Genomic DNA, 26496 nt, shown 5'->3' on the forward strand with positions numbered 1-26496 from the left:
CTTTCATAGGGCGAGTCAGGGACAAAAGGTCATGGGAGAGAGGAAAGGTGGAGAAGTCTTGTTGCTAAGACCTCAGGACCGAGAAGTTACAAGGAAGAATTGGTTGCACAGTGCCACACGCTCTCCCTCATCTATGCCAGCAGTGGTTCCACAGGGGCACAGATCGCAATGAGCAAGTAGGTAGTCAGGAATGTAACACATTGCCAAGTTCTATCCATCTCCATATCAAACAAAAACTCCTCACTATTGGCTTGAAAGCTGTTCATTACCTAGCTCCCTCCTACCTCACCTCCCTTCTCTCCTACAACTTAGCCCGCACACTCCGCTCTTCTGATGCTAACCTTCTCACTGTGCCTCGATCTCACCTGACTCGCCACCAACCCCCGGCCAACATCCTTCCTCTGGCCTGGAACACCCTCCTTCCTCAAATCTGCCAGACAATCACTCTCCCCCACCTTCAAAGCCCTGCTGAAGATGCATCTCCTCCAAGAGGCCTTCCCAGACTAAGGCCCACTTTTCTTTATCTCCCACTTCTTTCTGCATCATCCTGACTCACTTCCTTTGCTCTTCCCCCTTCTCCCCACCCCCAACACTTATGTTTATATCTGTAATTTTATTTATTTTTACTGATGCCTGTTTTCTGTATTGATGTCTGTCTCCCCCTCTAGACTGTAAGCTCATTGTGGGCAGGAATTGTCTCTCTTTATTGCTGTATTGTACTTTCCCAATTGCTTAGTACAGTGCTCTGCACACAGTAAGTGCTCAATAAATATGATTGAATGAATGAGGCTACATTAAATATATATATATACATATATATATGTGTAATAATAATAATAATGGTATTTGTTAAGCTTCCTATGTGCCAAACACTGCTCTAAGCGCTGAGGTAGATACAGGATAATCTGGTTGTCCCATGTACGGCTCACAGTCTTAATCCCCATTTTATAGATGAGGTTACTGAGACACAGAGAGGTTAAGTGACTTGCCCAAAGTCACATAGCTGATAAATGGCAGATCTGGGATTAGAAACCACGACCTCTGACTCCCAAGCCCAGATTCTTTCCACTAAGCCAAGCTGCTTCTCACATCTATGCACATCTGTGTCTAAACAGACTAGTTAAAGCAGGACAGTTAGTTAGAGAATAGGCAGAAAAGGCTTCCCAAAGCAAGAGGGGACTTAGCTGAAACAAATGTAAAGATGGCATTATGGAATTTGTTAAGGACTATTACATGCAAACACTGTAGTAGGCACTGGGGTCGATACAAGATGATCAGGTCAGATAGTATCCCTGTGCAACATGGAACTCACAGTCTAAGGGAGAGGGAGAACAGATATTTAATGTTCGTTTTACAGATGAGGCCCAGGAAAGTTAAATGACTTGCCCAAAGTCACACAGCAGGCAAGTGGCAGATCTGGGAGTCGAACCCAGGCCCCCTTATTTCAGGATGCACGTTCTTCTCACTAGGCCATGCTGCTTCCCCTGGATCCTTTCCAATCACTAACAATAGCAAAGTAGAGGTGTGGGTGGAGGGCGGTGTTTGTTTGTTTGAGAGATAGAGAGAGAAAATGAGAATCATATTTCAAGGTAATAAGGTGCTTTCCTAATTCAGTCTTGAAAAGAACAGAAGTCAAAGCAGCCTTAAAACAAATGGATAAATGATAAATCACTTGTATGTGACACAGATTTCACTGAAGTCTAAGTACAGGGAGAGAGAGAGATGAACAGTATTTTAATTCACTCTGTCAGTTTGCTCTGGTTTCAGCTTCTGAAGTGCCCATTCAAAATACACAAGAGGTCTCTCTCTTCTTTGAACCATCCTGCAATCAAACCAGGTTGATCTTGAGTTCATGAAAATGTTTCATTTTCAAACCACTGAAGTTTTATGGGTTTTTTTTTTCTCTACCACATTTTACTGGAGTCTTATAAATCTTGTGAAATACTGGAATGTCTAGACCATAAAATGCTGCCACTTTTACATGTTTTCTAAGGGGGACGGCTCACCGACACAGGGCTTGCTTCCCCTGCAGAGTTTGGAGACAAAGTCTCACTGGCTTGATCCTTCGCTCAGATTCTGTGAAAGAACTTTCTTTCAGTTGGCTAGGATTTCACAGATAACAATTATACCTCTTTAGCACTTCCCCAAGGACTAAGCCTTTTGCGCAACTCCCAACATCCCTCTCATTCTTCACATCTGGGAGTCAACCACTTCAAAGCCTCATTGAAGGCACATCTCCTCCGAGAGGCCTTCCCAGAGTATGCCCCACTTTTCCTCATCCCCCACTCCCTTCTGAGTCACCCTGGCTTGCTCCCTTTGCTCTTCCTCCCTATCCAGCCCCAGAGCACTTATGTACTTAACTGTAATTGTATTTACTTGAATTGATGTCCACCTCTCCCACTCTAGACTATGAGCTCGTTGAGGGAATGCCATGATTTATTGTTGTATTGTACTTTCCTAAGCACTCAGTCCAGTGCTCTGCACGCAGTAAGCACTCAATAAATACAATTGAATGAATGAATGAATGAATGAATGAATGGGTTCAAATTCTGACATCTCTACTTGTCTGCTGTGTGACCTTGTGCAAGTCACTTAACTTCTCCGGGCCTTAGTTCCCTCATCTGTAAAATAGGGATGAAGACTATGAGTCCCACATGGGACAACCTGATTACACTGTATCTACATCAGGGCTTAGAACAATGCTTGGCACATAGTAAGTACCTAACAAATATCATATTATTAATTATTATTATTACAAGTGGTGGAGGCAGGATTAGAAGCCAGGTCCTAGGCCTGTGCTCTATCCACAAGGCCATGCTGCTTCTCAATTTTAATAATTCTTAATATATCTTAATTTTTAAGATTTTTTATGGCATTTGTGAAGTGCTTACTTGTGCCAGGCACTTTTTTAAGTGCTAGGGTAGTTACGAGCTAGTCAAGTTGGACACAGTCTCTGTCCCACATGGGGCTCCTGGTCTTAAGCTCCATTTTACAGAAGAGAGAACTGAGACACAGAGAAGTGAAATGACTTGCCCAAAGTTACGCAGCAGACAAGTGATGGAGCTGGGATTAAAGCATGGTTCTTCTGACTCCTGGGCCCATGCAAGATATCTAACGGGCAATTTTCACAATGAAAAGCTTAAAATGGGACAGACCAGGTTATAGTCAAAGGAGAAAGTTTCTTAGTGACAAGGAGCATGGCTTAGTGGATAGAGCGCAGACCTGGAAGCCAGAAGGATCTGGCTTCTCCATCTTGGTAGCCAACAAACGATTACTCTCCCCACCTTCACAGCCTTATTTAAGGCACATCTCCTCCAAGAGGCCTTCCCTGATTAAGCTCTCATCTCCTCTTCTCCAACTCCCTTCTGCATCCCACTTGGATTTGCTCCCTTTTTCACCCCTCCCTCGGACCCGCAGCATTTTTTTACATAACCAAAATTTATTTATATTAATGTCTGTCTCCCCCTCTAGACCATAAGCTCATTGTGGGCAGAAAACATGTCTACCAACTCTGTTAGATTGTTTTATTGTGCTTTCCTAAGCTCTTAGTACAGTGTTCTGCACATAGTGTTCAATAAATATGATTGATTGTTTAATTGACTGAGAAACAGTGTAGCCTAGTGGAAAGAGCATGGGCCTGGGAGTCAGAAGATCTGGCCTGTAATCCCAGCTTTTCCACTCATCTGCTGCATAAACTTGGGCAATCACTTAACCTCTCTATCTCAGTCGCCTGTTTTGTAAAACAGGGATTAAGACCGTGAAATTTATGTGGGTCACAGACTGTGTCCATCCAATTATCTTGTCTCTACCCCAGTTCTTAGTACAGTCCCTGGCAGAGAGAGTAAGCACTTAGCCAATACCATTAAAAAAAAAAGTGTGGCCAAAAGATCCATATGCAACCAATATACCATTCTATGGTGTGTGCATGAAAAGATTGTCCTTTGACAGGCTGATCACTTGCAGGACCTGTTTCTGTCTTTCAGCCTCTTCTTGAAAAGTCTCTGCTCAAAGAGAGTAACCCCTCACCTGATTACTGCCATGAAAGCCCAGTCCATCTGAGGCAAATGTCTCCCAGCATTCAGCTACTGTACCAATTTGTTTGAGGTTCTGATTGTTGTAAACTAAACTGGGAACAACAATATTCACAGTGTTGTGCACCGATATCAAGTTTCATTCAGTTCATTTAATCTCATGTATTGAGTGCTTACTGTGTGCAGACCACTATACTAAGTGCTTGGGAGAGTACAATAGAACAATAAGCAGACACATTCCCTGTCCACAGTGAGCTCTCAGACTAGAGCTGCAGAACTACAGTTTTTGAAGCAAATGAATAAAAAATAGAATCAGTTTCAATGCCTGCATGACTGCTGATGTCATAATGCCATCTCCATAAAAGTAAAGACCCTTTTATTGTTCCTCATATGTTTTTCCTAATGTAAGGCTGTTCCCTCTAAACCCCACAGACGTAATTTAAAGAAAGTCCGTTATTAGCAGATGCACCATTTGGAAGCCATTGCTTCAGTGGAAAATAGAACGCATTCCAAACCCTCCGCCAAACTCCCATTGCCTCCTTACATAGATTTCCCCATTCTGAGGGTCAGTAAGGTTTGCAAAATGGGCTGGGGCACAGTCATCTCTGCTGTTGATAAGGTCTTGGAGATAGTCTGTTTCCCAACCACAAGCTGCAGTCATTATCCCACCAGCTGCTTTGCAACGTGGGCCCCTGGGCACCAAGTGAATGTATGTGGATGGTTCAGGCCAAGTTAACATCATTACTACAAAAAGCAACTTTTAAGTGCACGTCCCACTTAAGCATTTGTTTCTGAGCAATTCACTCCCTGAATGGTGATGGGTCCGAAAAGCTACACTAGCAAAAATAATAATAATTGTGCTTATTTGTTAAGTGCTTACTATGTGCTAAGTACCATACTAAGCACTGGGGTGGATAAGCAAATCGGTTTGGACACAGTCCCTGTCCCACGTAGAGCTCATAGTCTTGATCCCCATTTTACATATGAGGTAACTGAGGCACTGAGAAGTGAAGTGACTTGTCTAAGGTCAACAGGTAAAGGCTGGAGCCAGGGTTAGAACCCATGACTCTCTTACGTCCACGCCTGTGGTCTATCTGCTACACCATGAGACCTCTCTACCATATTCCATGTGTCGAGATTCTCCCCAACCACATACGCATCCATGGATACAAATTCACCATCAGTTTCCATCTTTGAACTGTAGGAAATCTAGTGTATATATATGTATATATACATATATACACACTAAAATATACACTAGAAAAATACTATATATAATATATAATAATATATATCTCACGCTGATTTTAGAGTGCCTTTTGCCAAAATTCAACACTGTACAGCAAAATCAATCTCCCAGAGCCCACAAACACCCTCCAAACACCTTGGGTTTCTGGTGAGTTCACATTTCATGATGATGATGATGATTTAACCACAGACATTAAGCTGTCTTTCCTAAGAAGTAGAATCATTATCAGAAACCACATATAATAGCCCCTGTCTAATGCAGCTTAACTACATGATGTGCCTGGTCACAGTATCACAGTTTTCTTGCTTCTCATTCTTTTGATTTTCAAATCTATTCCTGCGTGACTCCTCCCTTCGTAGTTTTGAACTTTTTGGTGGTGGAAAATAAGTCTTTCAAGTGTGAAACTGACAATATAGAAACTGCATTTTGCAAGTGGCTGCCCTAAAGGAATCCAAAAATGAAATCTCTTTCCAAAAGACCATTACATTTCTGCAACCTAATCCAAAATATTCTCCATCTTGGTTATTTAATGAGGCCCCTTCACTCACCTCCTCATATTTTTCCGGGGAAAAAAATTCAGGAGAATATTTGCTGGGGTTTTGTTTTTGGATTCCTTTATGGTAGCAACAGTGGGTCAACCAAAAAATGGTGTCTTCTCAATTGAACCAAGGAAGTTGATTATCAAGATGAATTTCTACCACTCCAAGTTACATGTAAACACAGTTACCCTTAACATTTATGTGTGCAGCAATTCACTCACTCCACTTAGTAATTCCCCCCTCTCAAGATTGCACCTGGAGAGTTTCCAGTACTCTACCAGTCTCGACTATGGGAGGGACAGTCAAGCAGAGGCCTGCCCATTCCATTCCTAGCTTGGGCAGTGGCTAGCGAGTGGAAGGCAATCTCCTACAAGTCAACACTCTCCTGTGCTGGGCAGCAGCAGCATGGGAGAGAGTCGAGGCAGGAAGCTCAAGTTTATTGGGTGGAAGGAGGCAGTGGTGAACCACTTTCGTATTTTTATCAAGAAAACTCTGTGGATCCACTACCTAAACGATTGTAGGTGGAGGTGGGGTATTCTGGGCGAGATGTGTCCGTGGTGTCACTATAGGTCGGAAATAACTCAACAGCATAAGACAAGACTTAGTAATTCGGTGATTGGTTTTTCCATACTCTTGCTAATACCAGCTGCATCTATTTCTTCCTTTTTTTGTGAAGGATTCATGTTTGCCTGCCTCCCACAGTCATCCATTCATTAATTCATTCAATTGTATTTATTGAGCACTTACTGTTTGCAGAGCACTGTACTAAGAGTTCGGGAGAGGACAGTACCACAGTAATAATCAGACACATTCCTTGCTCAAAACGAGCTTACAGTACAGAGAGGCGGAGACAGACATTAATATAAAAAATAAATTACAGATATGTGCATAAGTGCTGTGAGGCTAGGAGAGGGGAAGAATAGAGGGTGCAAGTCAGGTCAACATAGAAGGGAGTGGAAGAAGAGAAAAGGGAGGGCTTAGTTTGGGAAGGCCTCCTGGAGGAGATGTGCCTTCAGTAAGACTCTGAAAGGGGGAAGAGTAACCGTCATTGGATTTGAGGAGGGAGAGTCTTCCAGGCCAGAAGCAAGACGTGGGCAAGAGGTTGGCGGTGAGACAGGAGAGATCGAGGCCCACTGAGAAGGTTAGCATTAGAGGAGTGCAGTGTATGGGCTGAGTTGTAGTAGGAGAGTAATGAGGTGAAGTAGGAGGGGGCAAGGTGATGGAGTGCTTTAAAGCCAATAGTGAGGAGTTTTTGTTTGATGCAGAGATATATGGGCAACCACTGGCAGTTTTTGAGGAGTGAGGTGACATGTCCTGAGCATTTATGTAGAAAAATGATCCCGGTAGCATCTAAAAACTCCTAGAGGAAAACAGTTGTGTCTTTTTCTTTTATTGGACTATCCCAAATGTTCAACACAACCCCCTGAACACAATAAAAACCCAGAAAATATTAATGATGATGATAATTTTATTAGAGCCAAAGAAAATCCACATAAAAGGATCAACCACTCTGTGGGATGGTGCAGACTGATGCTTTGGGGTTTTTTGGAAGGATGGATCAACTGCTTTGGAAGTACCTATACTGAGCCAAAGGAAGAGAGAGGGAGAGAGAGACAGAGAGACAGAGAGAGCCCATCTTCCCCAAATCCAAAGAATTGGGCAGAAGACTCCATCAGAGTGATTCCAGTCCGTGTGGGGGATAGATGGCTGAGATAAGCATTAAGAAGAGAGGGTGGACAGTGAAGTGAGGAAGGTATGAGTAGATCCTCAGGTGCCAATGCATACCTGTGCCCAAATGTTTCCATGCGATCCCCCTTGCCCACAGTGACCTGATACTTTAAAACAATCCAGGCATTCTTAGAGATGAAGACACCCCGACTCTCTCTGCTCTCTGTCTTTTCTTCCAGAAAACGGGAGCCCAGCCTCCTCGGCTGAATAGTCATGGTCTGGTGAGGGTGTAGAGGCAGGATAACACTCGCCAAGCACAGATCTTGCAGCTCACTGCTGGCACTGACCTCATCCTTCTGTTCAAACCAATGGGAGCCTCTCATCCTGTCTCCTCTCACAAAGCCTCACAGGCCTACATGAAAATGCACATGTGTGTGCTCGCACCCAAACACACACTTCAGCACCGTTCAGCTCAGTGGAGGCAGCAGCTCAGAGCTACAAATGCCAACAGTGTGAGGAAAGCACACCCGGTGGCTGGCTGCCAGCTCTCGACGTATCGGGGCCCACCAGAAAGATTGTGTCATATGTTGGAAGCCCGTCTGCTCTTGCTGGGCACCCAGACCACCCAAGCTGAAGCAGAGACCTGGAGAAAAGCATGAACAATGGGGAACTGCTCCATCCCTCATTTTCAGAGGCTTCCCTCTCCCTTGGGTTTTAACTAGGCCTCAGGGGAACACCTAATGAGGCCACCATTCCTCGGTAACTAATGGGGGAATGAGCGGACAAGAACAAGCTATCTGTCCTGACCATTAAAACACTGTCACGGGTCAGTAGCGGAGTGCCAAGATGGAAAAAATATGATTTCAGTAGGAAATATTCCAGCCTCGAGTATTTATGGGTTTGATTTTCATCTGGCGTTGGCCTCCCACCCAGCAGGACTAATTTCTCACCTGTGGGTGGCTGGAGAGGATTGCTTTGCTCTTCTCTCATTGGGGCAGCACCTAATACTTCCTGAGACACTTTGTCCCAACACCTAATGAAGGTTACTTCCAGAGGAAGCCCATTGGTTTAGCTTTTCTGTTAAACTCGCCCCTCCCCCCAACAAAGCGGTACTTTCAGCCAATCCATTTGGAATTAGGAAAACACACTCCTTTCCTTATGAGCTTCCCTCGCATATCAGCAGTGCCAAATATGTGCAATTACAATGATCTGCAATATCCTAGAGGGGGAAAGGCCTGATTAATGAGCAGGGTCATAGGTGCCAGCTTCACATTATGAGACTGGGGGTGAACCTGAGGCAGGCTCAAAGGAGGAAGAAGAGGAGCACTGGGGAAAGGGTGAGAGATAAACCCTCACATAGAAGCTGGCTGGGGGCAGGAGGGAGGAAATTCGACACCACAGGGGCTGTGGAACCAGGCACATCTTCTCCAAGAGGCCTTCCCAGACTAAGCCCCATTCTCCTTCATCTACCACTCCCTTCTATGTCACCCTGACTTGCTCCCTTTGCTCTCCTTCCACCCAAGCCCCACAGCACTTATGTAGCTATCTGTGATTTTATTTATTATATTGATATTTATTTGTATTGATGTTTGTCTCCCTCCTGAGACTGCGAGCTCATTGTGGGTAGGGATTGTCACTGTTTATTGTCGCATTGTACTTTCCCAAGCACTTAGTACAGTGCTCTGCACACAGTAAGTGTTCAATTAATATGACTGATTGAATGAATGAATGAATGAATGAATGACTGGAGACCTGGCCTACCATTTTGAACATCAGTCCAACCACCTCTACGCGGATGATGTCCAAGTGTCCAACTCCGGCCCTGATCTCTCTCCCTCTCTGCAGTCTCGCATTTCCTTCTGCCTTCAAGACATCTATGCTTGGATGTCCTCCCTTCACCTCAAGCTTAACATGCATAGACCAGAACTCATCATCTTCCCACCCAAACCCTATCCTTCCCCTGACTTTCCCATCTATGTAGATAGCAAAACCATCCTTCCTATCTTAGAAGCCCATAACCTTGGCATTATCCTTAACTCTTCTCTCTCATTCAACCCCCATATTCAATTCATCACTAAATCCTGTGGGTCCCACCTTCATGACATCATTAAAATATCCTTTTCATTCATTCATTCAATAGTATTTATTGAGCACTTACTATGTGCAGCTCTCCATCCAAACTGCTACCATGTTAAACCAAGCACTTATCTTACCTCACCTTGATTACTGCATCAGCCTCCTTGGCAACCTCCCAACCTCCTGTCCCTCCCCAGTCCATTCCATACTTTACTCTGCTGCCCGGATCATTTTTCTAGAAAAACATTCAGGCCATGTTTCCCCAGTCCCCAAGAAACTCCAGTGGTTGCCCATCCACCTCTGCATCAAACAGAAACTCCTCACCATTGCCTATAAAGCACTCAATCACCTTATCCCCTCCTACCTCACCTCACTACTCTCCTACTAAAACCCAAACTCACTTTGGTCCTCTAATGCTCACCTTCTCATTGTACCCCAAAATCGTCTACCGCACTGCTGACCTCTCTCCCACACCCTGCCTCTTAATTGGAACGCCCTCTCTCTTCATGTCCAACAGACCAATTACTCTGCCCTCCTTCAAAGCCTTATTGAAGATACATCTCCTCCAAGAGGCCTTCCCTGACTATGCCCTCTTTTCCTTTTCTTCCACTCCCTTCTATGTTGCCCTGACTTGCTCCCTTTATTTATCCCCCACATAGCCCCACAGAACCTATTTACACACCTATAATTTATTTATATTAATGCCTTTCTCATGCTTTAGACTGTAAGGTCCTTGTGGGTAGGGAATGTGTCTGTTATATTGTACTCTCCCAAGGACTCTCCCTCTGAGAATCTCACCTAGAGAGTTTACAGTACTCAACCAGTTTCGGCTATGGGAGGGAGAGTCAGAGGCCTACCCATTCCATTCCCAGTTTAGCCCATGGCTAGCTAGTTGAAGATAATCTGCTACAAGTCAAAACTCACCTGTGCTGGGCAGCAGCGGCATGGGAGAGAGACAAGGGTGGAGTCTCAATTTTACCGTGTGAAAGAAGGCAGTGGTAAGCCCCTTTCCATATTTTTACCAAGAAAACTCTATGGATGCACCGTCAAAGGATTGCAGATGGAGGTGGGGTGGACAAATGTGTCCATAGAGTCACTATGGGTCAGAGACGACTCAGCATAAGAGAAGACTGTCCGAAGCACTTAGTATAGTGCTCTGCACATAGTATAGGACTCCGCTCAATAAATATGATTGACCGAATGGCAGATTGACTGATGTGGGTGAGAGGTCGGCAGCAAGATAGATAAGATCGAGGTACAGTGAGAAGGTTGGCATTAGAGAAGAGAATTGTGCAGGCAGGTTTGTAGTAGGACAGTACCGAGGCAAATTAGGAGGTGGCAAGGCTATTGATTGAGGGCTTTGAAGCCGGTGGAAAGGAGTTTCTTTTTGATGCGAAGCCGGAGGTTACAACGAGCTTAGTCTAGAGGGATCAGAATCAGGATGAATCAAGGTGAAGAGGCCCTAGAATTCACTGGAAATTTTCAGTACCAGGTCCGGGAATTTCCATGAGCACTCTAAATTTTCTCTCAAAAAATAGTGAGGAGGATGATGGTGGTTCGTCTTGGGAGACCTAATGGATTTAGCTCCGAGAAGGACTACCAGTCAACATAGAATCGACTCGGAATGAAAAATTCAACCAGCCTCTCCATGTCTGATTCTCAGGATGGAAATTACAGATAGGTGAGGGGGAAATTCACGGAAAATAAACAATATGGCCCATTTGCCTCTTGCATTGTTGAACTGATTCATTTCCCATTTAATGTTCTCTGGGAGTTATGGAATAGAAGAACCTCTCCAGCACCACCGAGGGGGAGGAAAATATGCCATCTCTACCTATTGTTGTGCGGAATAGAAGCCCTTTTATGATTGATTGAAAAAGACAGTTAAAAAGGAAACTGCTTGAGTCTATTGAATCAAAAACAAACAGCAAGGCATTCAATGAATAGCAGATCTGATGGATTAAAGCGCACAGAGGAAAGACAGCAGAGAATTGCTGGAGATACTGAATAGTCAAAGTTGGGATGAAAAGAAATTTGACCTCCAGTTTTCAATCAAGGGAAAACTGGCAAAGCAGCAAAATTTTAGGCTCTCAGATTTACACTCGATCTGCTAATTAGCATTAACATGCGTGGTGGAGCTATCTCACCAGCTTGTAGTACAATAAAAAACTGAACGTGTTATCACCACAGAATATGTAATTACTTTAAGCACTGGCTGGAAATTGCAGGGTAACTGTGCTTCAGAATGTGTATATATTTATTGTTCGAGATAAACTTGTTGAAGTATATCTAATCTAATTTCATGTTATAATTCCTGTTTAAGATAATTTCAGTGTCAACAAGCCAAGTATTGAAGTAAATACTGCAGTAAATTGTAATACATTAAAATACCAGAGCAATATAACCATTCAGCCATGCATACCTCCATTTATTGTTTGAAGACCAAAAAAAAAAAATCTCCGATTACATCAAAACTGGAAATATATCCTGCTGGGTCGCATATACCACACAGCATATCTGATCAAGGACGTTAACATTGCTAGAAACTGAACCCCTTTTCAGTCCTTAGGAAAAGCATATCGTTAAAAACCATACATTTCCGTTTCTCTTAGGTGGAATTTATTATTTTTGCAAAATCTCTTCAAATTGCCCAGTACCTCCCGACAAGGGAAATGCATTAGGACAGATTATTTGGTTTAAATCATAACTAAATAAATATTTGTTTTAAGTTGGAATTAAGACCTGGTTTAAATGCCTTTTAAATTGTTAAATAGAACAATTTTGTGCTAGGGAAAGGAAATGATACCATGTTTCTTAGTAATAGGATATTATGGCAGAGGCTACCAAATCATGCAAAAGCTATTTCTTGTTTTCTTTCTAAAAGGGGATTAGAGCTAGAACACCATCTGAATACAGATTGCTCATTTTTGAATAGAGCTCTGTCAAAGTGGAAAGGTCGAGAGGGGCACGGCAGAGGATCAAGGAGCCTAGATCCCACCTCGGAGTGGATCCCAACGTTGGGCAAGACCAGCACCTTTGGGGGTCAAAGGTATTTGAGCGCTTGTCTGAGCACTGTACTAAACACTTGGGAAAGCAACAATACAACAGAGTTAGCAGTCAGGTCCCCTGCTCATAATAATAATAATAATAATGTTGGTATTTGTTAAGCGCTTACTATGTGCAGAGCACCGTTCTAAGCGCTGGGGTAGATACAGAGTAATCAGGTTGTCCCACGTGAGGCGCACGGTTAATCCCCATTTTACAGAGGAGGGAACTGAGGCACAGAGAAGTTAAGTGACTTACCCACAGTCACACAGCTGACAGGTGGCAGAATCGGGATTCGAACCCATGACCTCTGACTCCCAAGCCCGGGCTCTTTCCACTGAGCCACGCAGTCTAGAGGAACTTGGCACTTCCACTTCTTTGGATGGAGTCAATCAATCAAGGATATTTATTGAGCGCTTGCTATGTGCAGAGCACTATACTACGTGGTTGGGAGAGTAGGATTCAACAGGGTTAGGACACACTCTCTGCCCATATCGAATGCAGTGTGAGGAAAGGAAGAGTTGTGAAAGCCTTCCTCAGGAAAGGGTTCGTCAAAAGATTCACATTTGTTTAATACTTAATAATAATGTTGGTATTTGTTAAGCGCTTACTATGTGCAGAGCACTGTTCTAAGCGCTGGGGTAGACACAGGGGAATCAGGTTGTCCCACGTGGGGCTCACAGTCTTAATCCCCATTTTACAGATGAGGGAACTGAGGCACAGAGAAGTTAAGTGACTTGCCCACAGTCACACAGCTGACAAGTGGCAGAGCCGGGCTTTGAACCCATGCCCTCTGACTCCAAAGGCCGTGCTCTTTCCACTGAGCCACGCTTGCACTGTTCTAAACCAAGCTAATCAGGTTGAAAACCATCCCCTTCCCACATGGGGCTCACAGTCTTAATCCCCCTTTTACAGATGAGGTAACTGAGGCTCAGAGAAATTAGGTGACTTACCCAAGGTCACAGAACAGACATCTGGCAGAGCTGGAATTAGAACCCAGGTCCTTCTGACTCCCAGAAGCAGAGATTAGAAGTGCATTCCCTACACACATATGCACACATATCTTTGTAATATAGAAATCTCACACACACACACACACACACACACAAACATGTAGACTGTGAGCCCCCTTGAGGACAAGGACAGTATCCCTCCTGATTAATTTATATCTACCCCAGTACTTAGAACAGTGAGCAGCATGACTTTGTGGAAAGATCCCAGGCTTGGGAGTCAGAGGTCATGGGTTCTAATCCCTGCTCAGCAGTGTGACTTTGGGCAAGTCACTTAACTTCTCTGGACCTGAGTTACCTCATCTATAAAATGGGGATGAAGACTGTGAGTCCCACATGGGACAACCTGATTCCCCAGTGCTTGGAAGAGTGCTTGGCACAGAGTAAACACTTAACAAATATCATCATCATTATTATCATATAGTAACTGATTAAAAAATACTATGTGTCAGACACTGTGCTAAGTACCTGGGCAGATAGATATACATAGATAGGTAGATAGATAGATAGATAGATAGATAGATAGATAGATAGATAGATATTCTGGATCTTTCATTCTGACAGCTCTTTCAAGGATCTTAATATTTCATTAATCCTCCCAAAATGTCTTTGAGGTAGACAGTTGGCAATACTACAGTATGACATATCATATACAGGAGAAGAACTAAATGCTATTAGAGCTGCTTTGAAAAGCATCCTGGGATTTTAATGTCTGCTGGCAGTCTGGACCTCATCTTTGCTTCTCTTATGAAAGACGGCATGGACTAATGAAGGCTTGAATGGCCTGAGCCATCTTATAATGCTGATGTATTGGTTCTCTTAGATCCTTCCTGCATGTTGCAATAATTAAACCATATAGATTAAAGTCCTGAAACTTTGAAATTCTTTGCCTAGGGGGAAACTACTTTACTCAGCACATTCAAAGCCTAACCGAATTTTCACTTTTACTGTTGCCTTTTAACATGGGAAATTGATATTCTATATTTAATGATTCCTAATGATAGTTTTGCACTGAGCTTTGCATCTCAGAGGTGCTACTGGCATGTAAAGAAGAATTGCCTTGCCCAGCGTTGGAATTGTACCGTCCCCAGGGGGGCTGATGGCCTGCAGGAAGGGGCAGTGGAAACAATTACTAACGTGGTTGGTCACGCAGGCCAAAGGCTTTGAACGGAGGTGTTACTCCTTGTGCCTTGGACATATACCAGTTTAGGTATTTATATGATGCTGCCTCACATTCCCCCGGTGGCTTCAGAGAAGTGGAGGATTTTCCTTCATTTCCTCTTCCCAAATAGTTACTCGATGTTGCTTTGGCCTAAATAAGCAGCTGCCTAGGCCACACACCAGAAGTAGCTGCACTTCAAAGAGAGTGATTTCCTGATTATAAGATTTTGCCTTTCTTTGGGTAAATTTGGGAAAACCCTGCCAAGTGAACAGGGCTAAATGAACAGGAGATGGCTTCTGTAATATACTCTCCTCTTCACATTTACCAGCCCTGCCCCAACCCACACACCTTGCCCACCCAGGCTCTGACCCATGATGATGGGTTAATCACAGAGTGGCAGAGCCCCAACACACAACTTGAGCCTTTTTACATCCTGTCTCAGACTGTGTCCAGGGGAAGAGCCTACCCAAGGTTTGGGCCCAGAGACAGTAAGGAAAAAGCCCGGGTCTGGGGAGCCAGGAGGCCTGGGTTCTGGGGAGCCAGGGGGCCTGGATTCTAGCCTTAACTCTACTTCCAGTCCACAGTGGGACCTTTGGCAAGTCACTTTGTCTTGACCTTAGTTTTTCCATGTGTAAAATGGTAACTTAATAATAATAATTGTGGTATTTGTTAAGCACTTACTATGTGCCAGACACTGTACAAGTGATGAGGTGGATACAAGCAAATCTGGTTGGACACAGTCCCTGTCCCACACCGGACTTAAGTCTCAATCCCCATTTTGCAGATGAGGTAACTGGGGCACAGAGAAATGAGGTGACTTGCCCAAGGTTACACAACCGACAAGCAGGGATTAGAACACATGATTTTCTGACTCCCAGGACTGTGCTCTTTCCACTGAGCCACGATGCTTCTCTAAGAGCCGCCTTTTCCAAGGGACGGGGCTGTTTGAGGATAAGGCGGAAGAATTGATATGAAAGCATGTTAGAACACTGAAAGTGATTCACAGTTTTATTTTTGAAATGTGAATTCTCAAGGCATTACTCTCCACTAGACTAAGCTCCTTGTGCACAACGACTGTCTGCCAACTGAATTGTATCCTCCCAAGAGCTCAGTAAAATGTTCTGCACACAGTAAGTGCTCAGCAAACACCACTGATTGATTGATTAAAGTTTACTTATGAAGTTTTTTTTGTTTTTCTTTGTTTTAGATGGTATTTGTAAGTGCTTACTACGTGCCAGGCAATGTTCTAAGCTCTCAGTAGAATACAAGGTAATCAGATGAACACAGCCCATGTCCCATATGGGGCTCAAGGTATTAATCCCCGTTTTACAGATGAGGTAACTGAGACACTGAGAAGTTAAGTGGTTTGCCCAAGGTCACACTGCAGAAAAGTGGCAGAGACAGAATTAGAACCCAGGTCCTTCTCACTCCCAGGCCCATGTTCTGTCCACGAGGCCACACTGCTTCTGATCTGCTTCAGTGACAGCTGAGAAACCCTCTATCCTCTGTGAGCTTGCAGTGGGTAGAGAACATAATGATAATAATGTTGGTATTTGTTAAACACTTACTCTGTGCAGAGCACTGTTCTAAGTGCTGGGATAGATACAAGGCAATCAGGTTGTCCCATGTGAGGCTCACAGTCTTCATCCCCATTTTACAGATGAGGTAACTGAGGCACAGAGAAGTTAAGTGACTTGCCCACAGTCACACAGCTGACAAGTGGCAGATCTGGGATTCGAACCCATGACCTCTGACTCCCAAGCCCAGGCTCTTTCCACTGAGCCACACTGCTGTGGTATTGTACTCTCCCAAGTTCTTAGTATAATGCTCTGCACACAATAAAAGCTCAAATACTGTAGACTGACTGAATGTCCGTGCCTGAGAATATACCCCGTTTCCAGTAGCCGTCTGAATTTCCACTTCACCCCGTAGAAGAGGTGGCTGTTGGTGGGAAGATCACCTGCTTATTTCCATTTCCCAGAAGGAGGAACTGAACTCCTCCTCTTCTATCCTTCCCAAAGCTCTCCACCCTTTTAACCTTGTCGAGTCGTCTCTAACCCATAGCGATTCTCTGGACAAATCTCTCTCAGAACACTCCACCTCCATCTGCAGTTGTTCTGGTAGTGTATCAGTAGAATTTTCTTGGTAAAATTATAGAAGTGGCTTATCATTGCCTTCTTCTGTGCAGTAAAATTGAGTCTCCGCCCTCGACTCTCTCCCATGCCGAAGCTGCCCAGCACAGGTGAGTTTTGACTTGTAGCAGATTATTTTCCACTCGGTAGCCACTGGCCAAGCTAGGAATGGGATGGGTAGGCCTCTGCTTGACTCTCCCTCCCGTAGCCAAGACTGGTGTGGTACCGGAAACTCTCCAGCTGCAATCCTGAGAGGGGCCTTTCAACCTACCCCATGATGACTGACACCATCGCCATCCTTCCTGACCCTTAAGCCTGCAACTTTTACAACATCTTCCAACCTCCATATTCTGTCTTTCACCATATCCTCTCATTTCTTCCTGCACAACATTTCCCTGATCCGTCCCTTCCTCTCTATTCGAACAGCCACTGTGCCGGAACCAGAAACTTGTCATATCAAGGCTTGACTGTTGTATTAGCTTTCTCGTTGGTTTCCCTCTCTCCAATCTTTTCCCTCTCGGGTCCATGCCTGTCCAGAATATTTTTCTAAAACTTAGTTAGGTGCATATGGTCCCATTCTTCAAGAACCTCCAACGGTTACCCATTCCCCTCTACATGAGCAGAAACTCCTGACTCCTAGCTTTAAGGCACTAAGTCAGCTCTCTCACCTCTCTAGCTCCAAGATTCTTGCTCTGGCGTTTCTCTGGCCTGTAACTTCCTGTGTTTTCACATCCTACGACACTCCCTATCTTCAGTCATTCTGAAATCATATTTCCTCCAGGAGGCCTTCCCTGATTAATTTATAATCATCCCCAGCTGCCACTTCAACGCTTCCAAGCTATTGGAGCCAACTGTCAACCTTTTCACTGTAGCTCGATCTCTTCTATCTCACCGCCGACCTCTCACCCACACCCTGCCTCTGGCCTGGAACACCCTCTCTTTTTATATCCAACAGACAATTACTTTCCACACTTTCAAAACCTTATTGAAATCTCATCTCCTCCAAGAGGCCATCCCTGACAAAACACTCCTTTCCTTTTCTCCCACTCCCTTCTACATCGCCTTGACTTACTCCCTTTATTTATCCCCCCTCCAGGCCCCGCAGCACTTGTGTACATATCTGTAATTTTATTTATTTGTATTAATGTCTGTCTCCCTCTCTAGACTGTAAGCTTGCTGTGGGCAGGGAGTGTGTCTGTTTTACTGTCATTTTTAGTCTCCCCAGCAGCTTAACGGAAAGAGCAAGGGCTCGGGAGTCAGAGATGATGGGTTCTAATCCTGTCTCTGCCCTTTGTCAGCTGTGTGACTCTGGGCAAGTGACTTCACTTCTCTGTGCCTCAGTTCCCTCATCTGGAAAGTGGGGATTTAAACTGTGAGTCCCACGTGGGACAACCTGATAACCTTGTATCTAACCCAGTGCTTAGAACAGTGCTTGGCACATAGTAAGCACTTAACAAATACCATCATAAATTATTATATTAATATATTAATCCCTGTTAATCCCTGTTTACTTGTTTTAACGTGTATATATCTACATTTCCATTTATTTATACTGATGCTATTGATGCCTTTTTACTTGTACTGATGTCTGCCTCCCCCCTTCTAGATTGTGAGCCCATTGTGGGCAGCGATTGTCTCTTTATTGCTGAACTGTACTTTCCAAGTGCTTAGTACAGTGCTCTGCACAGTAGCCACTCAATAAATATGTCTGAATGAATGAACTTAATACAGAGCTCTGCGCACAGTAAGCATTCAATCAGTACAATTAACTAAGCCACATAAGCACTTTAACTCCTTGTGGACAGGGAAAGTGTCTACCGATTCTGTTGTACTGTACTGTGCTAAAGGTTTAGTACAGTTCTTAGCACATAGTAAATGTTCAAATAGCAATGATTGATTAAATATTCTCAACTCTCCACAGGATTTATGTATGCATCTTAAATACCCTATTACTGATTGAGCACAAAATGTGTGCTGAGCACTGCTCTCTCCCAAGTGCTCAGTACAGTGCTCTAAACATAGTAGATGCTCAGTAAATTCTGTTGATTAACTCTTACCTCAACAGTGAGACAACAACCAAAAACCTTTCAAGGGGCCATAGAGGTGGGCAGGGATCATGTCTACCAACTCTCTTATATCGAACTGTCCCAAGCCCTTGGTACAGTGTTCTGCACTTAGAATAAGCACTCAATAAATATTACTGATTGATTGATAGAGGGTGCAGGTGGAAAAAGGCAGATTCTCAGGTCAAAGATGCTAAAAAAAAAAAAGCCTTTCTTTCTTCCTCTCAGGGATGGGCTTTCCTTCATCTTTGCTTTCCCTGAAGGTTGTCACCCTAGAGACTCCACTCTGTTTGCTCAGTCACAATCCCATACATTTTCATCTCCCCATCACCACTATCATTAGTTAAGATTAATTTATTCTATCCTTAGGATTCCTGCATTTACAAAAACTTGACAAGTGGCTGTAAGCCAACCATTTTAGCAATGCCCTATGGGACACTGGACTAATGCAATCCCCATTTTATCCAGGAGGTTAAGTGACTGGCCACAGTTACAAAGCTCATCAGAGTTAGCATTTTGATTAGCAGCACAGTTCATGAGTTTATTAATCCAGGTGTATCCCCACCCCTCTATTTTTTTACCGTGATTACGAGGCATTGGAGCATCTTGGCCGATTTTCTTAGGACTGCTTACAGGAATACCATTTTCTCATTTGCCTTTTGCAGGTTCCTCCTCTTCCTCCCACCCTTGAGGGGTTCTTCTAGGCCTGGTTCTGGGTCCCCATCTATTCTCCATCTACACCCACTTCCTTGAAGAACTCATTTGCTCTCAAGGCTTCAGTTATCATCTCTATTCCCAAATCTACCTCTCCTGCCCTGATCTCTCTCCTTTTCAGCTGTCTCGTATTTCCTCCTGTCTTCAGGACATCTCTACTTGGTTGTCCCATAGACACTTCAAACATAACATGTCTAAGACAGAACTCCTCATCTTCTCACCCAAACCCTGTCCTTCCCATGACTTGCCCATGCATTGTTATATTGTACTCTCCCAAGCACTTAGTACAGTTAGAGAAGTGGTGGGGAATAGTGGAAAGAGCACATATTTGGGAGTCAGAGGATGTGGGTTCTAATCCCGGCTCTGCGACTTGTTTGCTGTATGACCTTGGGCAAGCCACTTAACTTCTCTGTGCCTCAGTTCCCTCATCTGTAAAATGGGGATTAAGACTGATAACCCCACATGGGACAACCTGATTTCCTTGATTCTAGCCCAGGGCTTAGAACAGTACTTGGCACATAGTAAGTGCTTAACAAATACCATAAATACTATTGTTATTACAATGCCTTGCATACTGTAAGTGCTCACTAAATGCATTTGAATTGAAGACAACACCAACATCCTGTCTCACAAGCCTGTAACCTTGACAATGACCTCTCCTCATGTCTTTCACTCAACCTCCATATTCAAACTTTCACAACAACCAGTCAGTTCAACCTTCCCAAGAGCAATAAACTCTGCCCTTTCCTCTCCATCCAAATTGCTTCTATACTTATCCTACCCTGCCTTGAATACTGCATCAGCTTCCTTGCTGACATCCCTGCTTCCTGTCTCTCTCCACTCCAGTCCATACTTCACTCTGCTGCCCGGATCATTTTCCTAAAAAAAAAATTCAGTCCACATTTTCCCACTCCTCAGGAACCTCCAGTGGTTTCTCATTCACTTCTGCATCAAACAGAAACTCCTTACCAACGGCTTTAAAGCTTTCAATCGACTTACCCCTTCCTGTCTCACCTTGTTGATCTTTTACTATGACTCAGCACGTTCGCTGTGCTCCTTTAACACCGCAGTACCTCAATCTCATCTATTTCACCATCACTCCTCACCTGTAAAGCCTTATTAAAATCTCATCTCCAAGAAGACATTCCCTACATTCTCTCCCTTCTGTATCACGCTGGCATTTGGATTTGTTCCCTTTACTCATCCTACCCTCAACCCCCAAACCCTCAAGTGCATATCCATAATTTATTTTCACGTCTGTCTCCCCTTGTGGGCAAAGAACACATCTCTGTTGCATTGTGCTCTCTCAAGTGCTTAATACAGTGCTCTGCAGACAGTACACATGTATGATTGGTTGACTGATTAAAGTCAAGTGGACTAAGGTGTTCCTGACATGTCTTGATCAAGTAATTTTTGTCAAGAGCTCAATCACTTCCCAGTTGTCTAGATTTCTGGGTGCTATCCATTAATCGTCTTATGAAACGCATATTAAAGAGAAGGCCTGTATCTTTGAGCTCTCAGCTGTCATTAATTTAATCAGCTTACTCAATTTATTCAGGGGCTCTCTTTCAAGGATTTCTTTTCCAGCTAATATATGTTGAGAGCCTTCTTTACTCCCCTTTCTGCACTTGCCTGTGGCATCAAGTCTCTCTTCTCCAGATAATCAGAACTAGAGCCTGACTCCTCCCTATCCCTCCGCTGCTTAGCATCTTCACCTGCAGAGCTCCCTTTGAAGTCTAAAAAGCTAATGAAACAGAGGAGATATGCATCTGGGAAGACAGATCAGAACCAGATGTGTAGGATTTGATTCCCTCCTCCAGTTTCAAGCCAAAGGCACTGGGTTTGAGGAACAGAAAAAGGATTTTTCTCTTTATTTTTCCAGTTCTTCTAAGCAATTCCTTATGAACTGAGGCTCTAGAGGAGATTGTGGGCTGCTTTGCAAAATCTAAACTGCACTTAGAAATAATGATTAGTCTGAAAAGGGACAGGTCATAGACTAATCTGCTATGGAGAAAACAAGATTTTTGAAGCGCAAAGATTTGGCCACCTGATCAACAGTATCTGGATATGGAGAAGCAGCATGGCCTAGTGGAAAGAGCAGGGTCTTGGGAGTCAGATGACCTGGGTTCTAATCCTGCCTCTGCCGCTTGTTTTCTGTGTGACCTTGGACAAGTCACTTCACTTCTCTGTACCTCATTTCCTTCATCTGTAAAATGGGGCTTAAATCCTGCACTCTTCTACTTGGACCGTGAGACCCATATTGGTCAGTGACTGTATTTTACCTGATTGTTATATCTAAAAAAATCAATCAATAGTATTTATTGAGTGCTTACTGTGTGCAGAGCACTGTACTGTCACTCCCCTTCTTAAACAACTCCAGTGGTTGCCTATCAACCTCCGCTCCAAACAAAAACTCCTCACTCTAGGCTTCAAGGCTCTCCATCACCTTGCCCCTTCCTACCTCTCCTCCCTTCTCTCTTTCTACTGCCCACCCCGCACGCTCCGCTCCTCTGCCGCCCACCTCCTCACTGTCCCCCCTCCTCGCCTATCCCGCCATCGACCCCTGGGCCACGTCCTCCCGCGGTCCCGGAACGCCCTCCCTCCTCACCTCCGCCAAACTGATTCTCTTCCCCTCTTCAAAACCCTTCTTAAAACTCACCTCCTCCAAGAGGCCTTCCCAGACTGAACTCCTCTTCTCCCTCTACTCCCTCTACCACCCCCCATTCACCGCTCCGCAGCTAAACCCTCTTTTTCCCCCTTTCCCTCTGCTCCTCCCCCTCTCCCTTCCCATCCGCTCAGCACTGTACTCGTCTGCTCGACTGTATATATTTTCATTACCCTATTTATTTTGTTAATGAAATGTACATCGCCTTGATTCTATTTAGTTGCCATTGTTTTTACAAGATGTTCTTCCCCTCGACTCTATTTATTGCCATTGTTCTTGTCTGTCCGTCTCCCCCGATTAGACTGTAAGCCCGTCAGATGGCAGGGACTGTCTCTATCTGTTGCCGACTTGTTCATTCCAAGCGCTTAGTACAGTGCTCTGCACATAGTAAGTGCTCAATAAATACGAATGAATGAATGAATGAATACTAAGTCCTTGAGAGAGTGCAATACTCTCCAAGTGCTTAGTAATAATAATAATAATAATAATGGTATTTGTTAAGCACTTACTATCTGTCAAGCACTGTTCTAAGAGCAAGGTAATCAGATTGTCTCATGTGGGGCTCACAGTCTCAAGCCCCATTTTACAGATGAGATAACTGAGGCACAGAGAAGTTAAGTGACTGCCCAAGGTAACACAGCAGACAAGAGGCAAAACCAGAATTAGAACCCACAACCTCTGACTCCCAAGCCTGTGTTATTGCCACTAGGCCATGCCACTCCTCTAGTACAGTGCTCTGCACACAGTAAGCACTCAATAAATATGATTGAATTGAATGAATGAATATAACAGAGTTGGTAGACACATTCCCAGCCTGCAAGGATCTACTCCAATTAATCAATCAGTCGTACTTATTTAGCACTTACTGTGTTTGGAGCAATGTACTAACTCTTCGGAGGGTATAATGTGACAGAGGTTGTTCAAGATTCCCTTTGTGACCTAACTCATCTCCCGTGGAACCGTTCCAGCCAAGTAATTCACTCAGTTTATCAATCAGTGGTATTTGCTGAGCACTTACAAGGTACGGAGAAATTTATTTTGCTCTTGGGAGAGTACAATAGAAGCACTAGACATGGTCTCTGTCCTCGAAAACCATTCCACAAGTGCCTCAGCAATTCTCCAGACACAGAAGGGTGAGTTAGCCCTTCCCCACCTGACCAAGAACCTTCACATTTTTCACAGAGGCAAGAATATGGCCTTGTTAGGAATAAGGTTTCATTTTGCCCCATTAGCCGGCATTCCTTTTTTGCTTTCACTGACTGTTTTTCTAGTGACTCTGAAAGACCTGGATTATGAACAATGCATCCACTGAGTGTTCATTCTGTGCACAGCACTATTCTTAGTGCTTGGGATACTACAATACAACAGATTTGGTAGATGCCATCCCTACCCACAAGGAGGCTACAATCCACTGGAGGAGGTTTACAGTCTACAGATTATCTTGGGCAGATTACCATTTAGTTCTTCATAGAATTAAGTCATTCTGGTAAAGTTTTAGAGTTGTTTTCAAGGAATAACTTGGCTCTGCTTCCTCCTCTGACACAGTAAATATTCAATTAATGCCACTAATTGATCAACATATTGTGTAGACAGAGACTTCATTCCCTTATTGACCCACACAGATATTTTCAATCAATGGTATTTACTAAGTGCTGTTCAGCCACTCAATCGTACTTACTGAGCACTTACTATGCGCAGAGCACACTCCTAAAAGGGTGGGAGAGTACAGTACAGTAATAAATGGACATATTCCCTGCCCACAGTGAGCTTCCCATCTAGAGGGGGAGAAAGACAGACATTAATATAAATAAATAAATTGCAGATATGTACATAAGTACTGTGGGGCTGGAAGGAGGATGAATAAAAGGAGGAAGTCAGGGTGATGCAGAAGGAAGTGGGAGAAGAGGAAAGGAGGGCTTCATCAGGGAAGGCCTCTTGGAGGAGGTTTGCCTTCAAAAAGGCTTTGAAAGGGGGAGTGCTATTGTGGGCAGAAGTACTAAGCACTTAGGGTAGTACAATAGAGTCAGAAGATATGTTTGATTCCTGCCTTCAGGGAATATCTGCATATTCACAGATAGACACACAAGTTGCTTGGTTATATATCAAACCTATATCATCATATTTGATAAAATGATAATAACCACAATTATATCAAATAAAATTAATCAACTATATTTATTGAATGTTTACTGTTTGCAGAACACTGTACTAAGCACTTTAAATAAAAAAGAAGTTAATTCCAAATAAGATTTATCCCGGAATCCAAATTAAATTAAAATGTCCAGAAATGAAATAAGTAACTCTGGAATGTGTTCATGTATCTCTCTTCTCCTCTATACTGTGAGCCTCATGTGGGACAGGGACTGTATCCAACCTGATTATCTTACATTGATTCCAACCCTTAAAACAGTCTTTATACATAACAAATGCTTAACAAACACCATCATCCATCCATCTATCCATTAATCAATGTATTTATTGAGTACTTACTATGTGCAGACCACTGCATTAAGCACTTGAGAGAGTACATATAACAATGTTGTAGACACAGTACCTGCCCAAGAAGAGCTTACAGTCTACATCATCATCATTATTATAGTTATTATTATTGTGAAATTTTGTTAAATGCTTACTATATGTCAAGCACTGTTCCAAATGCTGGGATAGATACAAGTTAATCAGGCTGGACATAGTCCTACAGGTATTGAATTTTACAGCCGAGGAAACTGAGGCACAAATAAGTTAAGTGACTTGCTCACACAGAGGCAAGTGGCAAAAGAGGGATTAGAATCCATGTCCTCTGACTCCCAGGCACGTTCTGTTCTGACTAGGTCAAGCTGTTTCCCAGCGGGTATCAAATATTGATCAAATACAGTTGGAATGATCACACCTCAGTTGAAGAATTAAGGAAAGAATATGGAAGTGAATGAGCCGATGTGATCTGTTAAAGTTTATCAATCAAATAATCGACAGTATTTCTTGAACACTTACTGTAGGCAGAACACTGAACTAAGCACTTGGGACAGTACAATACAATAGAGTCGGTCAACTCGGCTCCTGCCCACAGAAGCTTACAGACTAGTCGGGAAGCCAGACGTTAAAATAAGTTACTGATAGTGGAAGCAGCAGAGTATCAGGATATTCATTCATTCAATAATATTTACTGAGTGCTGACTGTGTGCAGAGCACTGTACTAAGTGCTTGGGAAATAACAATACAGGAATAAAGAGTAAGAATCCCTGCCCCCAACGAACTCACAGTCTAGAGGATGTGTACGTAAGTATTGTGGAGTTGGGGATGGGGTGTCATTTAAAGTACCTATCCCTCTGGAGAGAACTGATTTAATACCAATATTAATAATAATTTGTTTTGTTTAGTGCTTTCTATGTGCCAAGTACTGTATTAAGCACTGGGGTAGATACAAGATCATCAGGTTCCATATGGGGCTCATGGTCTAAGTAGGAAGGAGACCAGCTATTAAATTCTCATTTTGCAGATGAAGGAACTGAGGCACAGAGAAATGAAGTGACTTGCCCAAGGTCACACAGCAGGTAAGTGACAGAGTTGGGATTAGAATCAAGGTGCTTGGAATCCCAGGCCCGTGATCTTTCCCCTAGGCCACACTGCTTCTCGGAGAACTTGGAAAGGAAGCAGCCGGTTGTCTTCTAACTCTATTCCATAGGTAAAAGGTGAAGGCACTTTTACTTAATCTATTGCTCTCTAGGGACTCAACTATAGCTGCAGTTGATCTAATCCTTACAGAACATTCCCTATTCATAGAGTAAAGCAAACAGTGTAGAGGACACTATTCCCCAAGTAATGCTCTTGGTAAATGTTACCACAATTTTTTAATCATTTTCGGGCAACTTCACTAATTCTTTTCAACACAATCTTGTCACTGGAACCAAGGTCATGTTTCACACCTGAAAACAGAACAAATATAAAGTGAAGAGCAGTCAAGCATGAAATAGAACAGCTAGCCTAATTATTTTTCAGGCAAGGATCTTTTTCTTTGGGTTTTCTTAAAATAGTAATAGCATTTTGATTTTTTTTTACCATTCCTTATCTCATTTTCTCCTCACAATATTCCTGTAAAACAAAGCGAGGCAAGGATTATTAGCTAGATTTCTACAAGTGAGAAA

The 26496-nt window shown here is 43.5% G+C and overlaps 1 non-coding gene across 1 annotated transcript; it reads left to right on the forward strand.

The window, feature by feature from the left end:
* Positions 1–6056: 6056 nt before the first annotated feature.
* On the forward strand, positions 6057–6194 carry LOC114811553. The gene has a single exon (XR_003759249.1). It is a non-coding gene; the product is annotated as a small nucleolar RNA SNORA7 (small nucleolar RNA).
* The last annotated feature ends 20302 nt before the right edge of the window (positions 6195–26496 follow it).

Source organism: Ornithorhynchus anatinus, chromosome 4, assembly GCF_004115215.2.
Source record: "Ornithorhynchus anatinus isolate Pmale09 chromosome 4, mOrnAna1.pri.v4, whole genome shotgun sequence".
Classification (NCBI taxonomy): domain Eukaryota; kingdom Metazoa; phylum Chordata; class Mammalia; order Monotremata; family Ornithorhynchidae; genus Ornithorhynchus; species Ornithorhynchus anatinus.